The sequence below is a fragment of the Parasteatoda tepidariorum genome, chromosome X1, assembly GCF_043381705.1.
Source record: "Parasteatoda tepidariorum isolate YZ-2023 chromosome X1, CAS_Ptep_4.0, whole genome shotgun sequence".
NCBI lineage: Eukaryota > Metazoa > Arthropoda > Arachnida > Araneae > Theridiidae > Parasteatoda > Parasteatoda tepidariorum.
Window position 1 is genome coordinate 84,050,305 of NC_092214.1, and position 9,008 is coordinate 84,059,312.

A 9,008-nucleotide genomic window follows, 5' to 3' on the forward strand; every position below is an offset into this window, starting at 1 on the left:
TTTTTTTCTAAAGTTATCAATTTAACTTGTCATTATTATCACGAATGGCAAAATTTCAAGAGGGGCGAAGTACATTACTCACCCTTCATTTAAATTTCAGAATTAAATAAAGTTTTTTTCTTAGAAAATCGCTTCAAAGTTGAAAAAAGTTTTTTTCTTCCTTTAAGTTTACTTATTTAAATTGACTTTATTTTTGTGAATGTCTAAATTTCAGAAGGGGCGAAACGCAATATAGGCCCTTTTATTAAATTTCAGAAGACAATAAGGTTTTCTTTTTGAAAAATAGCTTCAAAATTGAAAAAAAAATATTTTTTTTCCTAAAATTACCAATTTTACTTAAATTTATTTCTTGCCTTCATATTTATTATAACCTCTTACTTCAGAGGAAAATTAGGTTTTTTACTTGGAAAATAGCTACAAAGTTTAACTAAAAAGTTACTTTTTGACTATTTTTTACTCGGAATTTTACTTGATTTTATTTTCTCGAATGTTTAAATTTCAGGAGGGGTGAAATATATTGTTTGCCCCCTCACTAAAATTTCGACTGCCCCCTCTGCACCCCCGGCTGGCACGCCACTGCGCGAGTAAATTTTACACTCATGCAATCGTTTAATAATAAATTCCAGACAATTTGAGATAGTAAATAACAATGTGTTGACATAAAATTGTGAACGAATTTATTATTATATAAATGATTACATCAATACTTAACATTTAAAAAATAAAGCTAGAAAATTATATTCTTCAGTTCACATAAGAGATAATTATTACTGCCTGGTTTAGTAAATAATAACTACTGAGAATACACATTAATATTCCATTTCCTTAAATAAATACTGTTACGTGATTTATAGCAAATATATCAGTAACATGACTATTCAAATTATTCAGAAAAGAAACTTTTATAAATGGAATCACTATGTTCATATTATAATCTAATGTAGCTAGAACCCTGTGAAACATATCAGTAACTGTGAAGTAGAAATATATAGTAACTCCTTAACATGGCGCTATTCTAAAAAATCCTTTGACAAGGTCAATTTGCTTATAATGCAGCTTGTGAATGAGGGGTGCTCCAGTTAGGAAAAGTTTTATATATTCTTGTAGAAATAGCAAAACTGACACAAACAGATTGGTGATTAATTTAGTCGTTAACTCATCTTCAAACATCTTTTAACAAATACTACTTTTTCTTCTTTGCAAGCACTGAATGTAAGTTTTGAATATATTCTCTTCCAGTTTCGCTGATATTGTAATGCCTACATATACTAATGATCGTCGATAGAAAAAACAGTCAACTTTGTAGTAACTAATTCAAGAAGAAAAAAAACTTACTTCTTACAAGAATCGCGATAGTTGATCTTGAAATAGCGTGAACATAAATTGCGATCTTGGATTTAAAAATCGAGTGAATACGAATCACGATAATGGATTTTGAAACCACGTGAATATGAAACTCGAAATTTGATTTTGAAAATGAGAAAATACAAACCGCGATATAGAATTTTTAAATCACGTAAATACAAATCACGATTCATAATTTTTAGATTGCATAAATACAAAACACGACACATAATTTTTAGATCGAGTGAATGCGAATTCCAATGCCTTAATTTTGAATCGCGGATAAATAAGAAAATCGATGTTTGATGTTATAACTACGTGAGCGAATCACAACATAGGATTTTAAACTCGCCTGAATACGAATCGCTACATAGGTTTTTAGAAACGCGTAAATACAAATCGCGATATCGTACTTTTAAATCTCGTAAATAAGAATCGCAATGTATGATATTCAAATCGGGTGAATAAGAATTGCAAAGCGCAACTTTTAAATCACGTAAATACAAAAAGCTATGTTTGATATTAAAATAGCATGAATAGAAATCGAGATATTTGCAGATTCCGGGCTTGGGACTTCTAAAAGGCTTGTTTGAATTATGAAAATACGAGCTATCTGGCAGGCGGGTAAAAATGCAGAAAATCTTATCTTCTGCGCATAAAAGCAGAGAAAATAGCTAAAATAAGTAAAAATGCAAAGGGTTGGTTACTATGTAGTTTGAATTTTCTGTTTATCTTTGAAAATAGAAAATAAATAGAATTATTTTATTTCAACGGCTGAATTTTCTGAAAAAGCGGAATATTTATAAAAAAAGTTACACTTTTAGAGAATCGGATCTTTGTGATAAAAAGGCTGAAATTCGAGAGACAAAAGTGAAAAATGCAGCGATCCGCTAAAGAGCGGAAAAATCTCATCCCTGTACACCCAACTGTCCTTAAGTACCTTGATATTTCTTACCCTAATGATCAGATTTTCACCAGCTTAGACACAAACTTAGCTATATGGTGGTCTAAAAACTTGAATATGATAATTAATTAGTTTAGGTGAAATTTCAAGCAACAAAAACAGATTTGGATTCTTGATCCCTAAAATATGTATCTTAATCTGGATATTACGGGCACAATAGTTTAGATAGGAGAGCAATAGATAATTTGAGCTCTTTCTAAAAGAAAACTTCAAGTTTCGCATAATTTGCTATTATAGCAACCAAATTGCCAAGCAACCAACCACAGTGCCATCTGAACAGGCAGTAGGTGCTCAGACTTTGAACAGAATGGACCTTCCTTTTCCTCAGTCTCATAATTATTCAAATTTATGTTTGTCCATGTGCTACTTGCTATTAATGAAAATGTTCGGCACTAAGCTTTTCTTTATTTAAACTCCTGAGATCTAGCCAGGGCCACACTATACATTTTTAAGTATTAAAGCAAAACTTAATAATTTTAGCATACAATTGTAAAATCATATTATCTGAAGATGGTTTCATAAAACATTAACATTTTAATTTTATTTGAAATGTTTCCATGCAAAGATTGCTGGTGAAACTAATGAATGTTTCAGTTTTAGGCTTATTCCCATAATAAAGATTTAAATTAAATTTTTAAAAATTATTAAATTATGAATTTTTTTAAAACACATATAATTCTTTTATATACATGTACCAATAGTGGTATTTATACCACCAATTGGAAACCCTGTTGCACCATTTGAATTTTTATAATACCTATTAAATTTCAAAAATAAAAAAAGAATAGCACTGCAAACGATTATTTAACAACCTAGTAGAAATAGTAATCATCCAAAAATAAAGTGGTTTGGATCATCACAATTTTTTAAAGACTAACTTTAAATATCATAAGTACGTTTTTGACTCTATTTCGATATTCATAATTATCAATAAGTTTCGTAGTTGTATTGTGTCAAAAATGCTAGTTATTTAAATACTTGGGATTTTTATCATTAAATATATGAAAAAGAATATTTTATGTGATTGTTTAATCAATAGTTGTTTAATCCATGAAAACTAATACAATATAAATAAATAAAAAAATATTGAAAAATAGTCTTGCACTTACAAAACACCTTTTCTGATTTTGATCTAGCATGAACATCTTTCAAAAAAGCTTGAATTTGAAAAGACCTAAAAAAAAGGTGATATTAAAATTTTTTAAGAGTTTTCATTAAGAAATTTTATTAAGATTATCCAAAATACATTAAAGTTTATTTAAATTTAATTAACCAAACAATATATAAAATAAATACAGGTGTAAATATAAAATAAATATAATATTTTAAAACTTGGAACTAAAATAATTTAACTCCTTTTCCTAATATGACACTGCTCATTAATGAGATCCATTTAAGCCAGAGTTTTGATAATAAGAGCCAAATTTATGTTTCTCATCATTTTCTAATTGTAAGAAAATTTTCTAAAACCCATTTCTCATTGGATCATACTCCTAAATCTGTTATGTTTCACACCAATTTCTTTTAAGTTTGTGCATGCTTCCTATATTCCCAAGAGATTTTCAATACATTATAGAAAGACTATCAATTATTCTGATATTTTTTTAAGGTCATTTTTATGTCATAGTGATCAAAATCTTTTTTAATTAAAAAATAATTACTTAAGTATACATTTTGCTACCACTAGGAGAAATATTCTAGTAAAAACAGAAAATGTGGTAGATACATAGTAAATTTTCTAAAAAAAAACTAATGATCTAAGATGAACATTGAATTTGCAAACAAAGGATTTGTATTTCTTTTACTACACTTTATTATCTCTTCAGTGATACTAACTTACAGCAAATGTTTTCCCCGACTGTGAAGATATTATTTCATAGACAAAGAAATAATTTTTTTATATTTTCAACAGAAATATAAAAATAAAAAATTAAATGAAACATAATTGACATTCTACAAGTAACAAAAAATAATAAATAAATAAAGGTTTCACAGACAATATTTAAATAAAATAAGCTCCAAAGTATTTAATTATATAAAATTATTATTTAAAAAAAAATCAGAATAATCGCTAAGAACTGAAGCAATGAATAAATTCATATGTATACATCAAAAAGGTTTTATATTTGTAAATGCAACATATTTAAAAAATATTTACCTACCATGAGATATACTCACTGGTTAGGAAAACTTATAACAATATGTTGTCAGAGAATAGTAAATTTACTGAGTATAGTTAATTTATAGTGAATATGCCACTTAAGATTTTAGTGCAAAAATAATTTAATGGTTGATCCCTCAATATAAAACATCCATTATATAATAAATACTATATTGTTGAATGGAATCTATCATTTTTAAAATCATATGAAGGAGAGGAATCAATAATTGTGAGCTGCAAATCTCCTCCCAACAAAATTTGTTATTAAGTTTGCTGAAAATAATAAGTGTATGACCTCCTGAATTCATCAGAATAAAAACTTGATAATGTAAAATTGTCAATGGAGTTTCTTTTTCATTAAATGGCCAAAATCCTAAAAGTGTAAAAGAATAAATCATGTGGGTAAGACTTATGCCTAAAACATGCATGTAATCAATGGACAGTCTATAACAGGGTTCCTACACTATTTTGAGAAAACAATATCCTGACTTTTGCAGGTTTTTCCTGACCTTTTACAATAAAATTCCTGACCCGCCGTTTCCCACTCCAACAAGACTTTTAACATTGCAGTTTTAATTAGTAATAATATGCTACTTAGTCATAAGTATCATAGATTGAATAGGATAAACACTTACTTATATATTAAAGTGGAATTGGGTAATAGCACTTTATATCCCAAATTATATTTTCAGAAAACTTGTAAAACATATTTTTAATTATAATGATTAGATTAAACTTTTAGTGTGTTTTTGCAGTTAGATACGAAAACTATTTAAATAAAAAGATCAAGAAAATCTGTCGGATTACGGAAATATTATTTTATTTAATGGTAAGTGGAACCAAATGCATGAGTGACGTCAGGATATAAAGGGTTAATCAAATCTGCGAGATATGTATCAGTATCCTCAAATAATATTTACTCTTAAAACATACTAGAACATTTGTTACATTAAGTTATTAATTTTTAAAAATCACCAATTCACTTCAAACTGACTTTTCTTTTAAAAGATAATATTGAAATATAAAGGGGAAAAAAGTCAAGAAAAGTTAATTATATATAAATAAAAATTCAGATAGAAAAATTATGCAACTTGTGAGAAAAATAAAATCAAAAATATCTTCTTTTTTTTCAGTAATTTTAAATTTATTTCTGTAATACTGTAAGCTTCGGGAGTAACTTAGGGGCTCCTATGTTATATAATATTTCTCAACATATTTTGTTGCTTGACAATTTCTGAATCAAGAACATCCAGTTCGGTTGCAGCAGTTTTCGTCAATTTAGATTTTCTTAATTTCAAATCATCTATCTTTTCTTTTATTCGTTTTCTAGAAATTTCAGCTTTTTTATTCTTTCGTTTTTCTTTTTTGGCTTCTAATCTTCGACGCAACAGTCGTAGGGGGTTTTTCTATCAGTAAAAGCTTATTGGTTGAAAACCTCAATGAAGACTCTATTATTTCACAAAGACGTGTGTATGATTATGTTTCATTTATAAATGGAATAAAAAACATAGACATTAATGAAAAAATGCTAGATGCTGTAAAAGAATCTAGAACAAGATGGAGACATGCATGAAAGACGATAAGAACAATTTTTATAACCTCCCACATATTTTCACACTTCTTTTCTCCGTGCAAATATTTCGAAAAAAAATTGTCTAATCTCTTTCGCTGTGGATAAAACTCTAAGAAACTCTTTTGTTCTTCTTTTTCTTTGGCAGCATCACAAAACAGTAAAAATTCCTTTTTTGATTTTTCTGCTGTTGTTTCAGCTACTGTTGTCTGTAAACCAGTTATTCATACAAAGAGCAATAAACCTAGCAACCCTATCAAAAATTCCTTATCATTGGATAAACAGGAGGAAAATTGCTAACAGGACAGGTTCTACCAGGGAAAGAGGAATGTTATCATGAGGAAATTACATATTTTGAATTACAGAATTTTTCCTTGAAACTTTATTTTTGCCTGTCAGTCTTTGAATGAACTATAGTTTTTTTTTATTTTCCTGACTTTATGAATATGTAAGAAAAATCTTGACTTTTTCCTGACTTTTTAGCTTAATTTTAGAATAGCCTGATTTTTGCAGGTTTTGCAGGCTTTCCTGACCGTGTAGGAACCCTGTATAAGTTCAAATTATCAAATTTTGTGATTTTGACAAGCATTATTAATAAAAATAAAAAGACGTTGGATCAAAAATTGAAATATTTTGATTTTGGTATTTCAAATAGATTATATTAAACTCCTCATTTCTTTTCATGGAAAATGGGGTGTCAACACTCAAAAATCAAGTCAAATGTCAGAAAAATCAAGTCAAATAAGGACAAAATATATTTTATCAGGAATATCAAGACAACTACGAATCCTGCATTTAAGACAACAAGGAATAAATTTCTGCAAATAAAAAAGTTATAACTTAAAATATCTACACATATCCAATATTAATAATTATTTTGCATAACACAATACAAACATAAAAATGACAAATAATAATTAGATTGTAAATTAATACCTACATTTAAGATTTTTGTAGTCTTTGATCATTACGTCTTATTACATCCTTCAAAATTTTGAAGAAAGTTTCATCATAGCCAATTTTCTTTCTATGAACTAAATAAAAAGAATAAATTTTTGAATGAAGTATCAAATAAAATAAATTGCAAAGCTTATAAAGTTTCAACATTTATATACACCAAGCGAAGAAAATTCCATTACCAAAATAACTAAGAACCGAAAAAAAACGAACTTAGTGATAAATCCTAAACAACAGAATAGATTTTATTAACATTTGTGTTCATTTTCTTTAGAGAACATTACATTTTTTAGTAGATTTAAGATAATTACTAAATTATCACAAATAATACTTTATCCACCTGGATATTAAGTTACGTAAATGAAGACAAAATTAAATAGATACAGCTTGTTTTATAACATTAATTTCTTTCCAATTAAAATTACATAATATTTTCCTAAATCAAAGTTTTGCTGAATTTCATTATTTATTAAGATAAATTTTTTATTCACAAATATATACAAAAATAATACAGTAATTTCATGTTTCTGAAAAATTGTTTCAAACCATAATTATCTACAGAAAAACTTCATGTCAATTTAAAAAATGCATTTTATTTGCTGTTGATTTTTACTCAAGAATACAAAATCAGGTCAATAAGTATGCTGTAAGGAGGACAGTGTTTTAATGGTGAGAACAGAGTCCCTAAAATATCTGTCAATAAGCTTTTCAATACCTTTTAACAGAAAAGAGGTGAGGCTGATTGGTTTAAATAATTTAGCCTCAAAGTAGTTATCCTTCCCTGGTTTGGGGATGAAATCTACCCAGGTATTCTTCCAAGAATGAGGTATATACCCAAAAGCTATACAAGCTAAGATCCTGCATAGAATAGAGGCCAGTAAATCAATACCCCTAATAAGCATCACGGTTATGATGTCATCCACGCTCAGCGACTTAAAAAATTTAGTAGCCCAAGCGACTTTTTCATAAGAGACCACCATCTTGGTGGCTTCCTAGTTTTTCTTACTACATGTAGTCGGGAGCTACTGTAAAAAGTATCACTTTTTACAAGATAAGACCCATGGAAGTGAGCTCTTGGCAATTCCCCAAATAATACATCAACTGAAATACTATGAAAATCCTCTTTTCTTCAGCAGACATTTTCAAAAACTGAAAGACATCCACAATCAAACTTTCTATATCACAATCTAATTTTTCTAATCCCTTTTTATAGCATTATTTAAAATATGTAAAGGATGGGTTCTTACATTAATCAAATTATTATGATTCAAAGAATCTTAACAGTCGAAATTCAAAATGATATATTAACATTTGGGCCATCTAATGAATTGAGCATTTATCAATGGTTATTTTATTGCTATCAATGAAATTCTTAACTATAAAATATATTTGCAGCTTCTAAATGACCTACGAACTGTGAGTCACAATTATTTCAAATTTCTCAAACCAATAAGAGATGTAAACATCCAGCAACTTTTTAGATTGTTTAGTCACTGTTTTGTCATAATATAAAGTAAAATAAGACTTCACAATATCTTGGAACACATTTTTTCTAAAATATGGTGCAGGTCAAAATTTCGTTTACATACTGTGCTTTCGCTTTTGAAAGAATAACATATTTTGCAATTGTTGAATCATTAAGTGATTTAACACAAACCTCCACTGAATTTGCAAATGGGAAATTGCAATTAATTCCATGCATTAATAATGAAATTTCAGATTTTACCACTTTCTCTTTTATACTTGACATAACCCACATTCTAATCAGGGTTTGTTGATTTAAATCAGCTTGATTTAAATCACGATTTAAATCATGATTTAAATCAAATGATTTTTTTAAAAAAATCATTGATTCAAATCAAAAAAAAATTTTTTAGCTATATATATTGATTTTAAAAGTCAAAAAACAGTGTTTTAAATTTTTGATACTTTTATTATTTTCTTTTCTTAGTATTAAAATTTAATTTAAATAAATTGCTGCATTAATTAATTTTAGTTAATGAAATTACTTT

The 9,008-nt window shown here is 27.5% G+C and overlaps 1 long non-coding RNA gene across 6 annotated transcripts in view; it reads right to left on the reverse strand.

The window, feature by feature from the left end:
- The window catches only part of LOC107455487 (uncharacterized), a 34,906-nt gene that overhangs the window by 15,949 nt on the left and 9,949 nt on the right, over positions 1–9,008 (reverse strand). For all 6 annotated transcript variants that reach the window (XR_011638111.1, XR_011638115.1, XR_011638114.1 and 3 more), the window contains exons 2-3: positions 6,980–7,073; positions 3,418–3,482 (exon numbers count right to left, since the gene is read on the reverse strand). This is a non-coding gene — a long non-coding RNA (uncharacterized lncRNA). The remainder of the gene's footprint in view (positions 1–3,417; positions 3,483–6,979; positions 7,074–9,008) is intronic.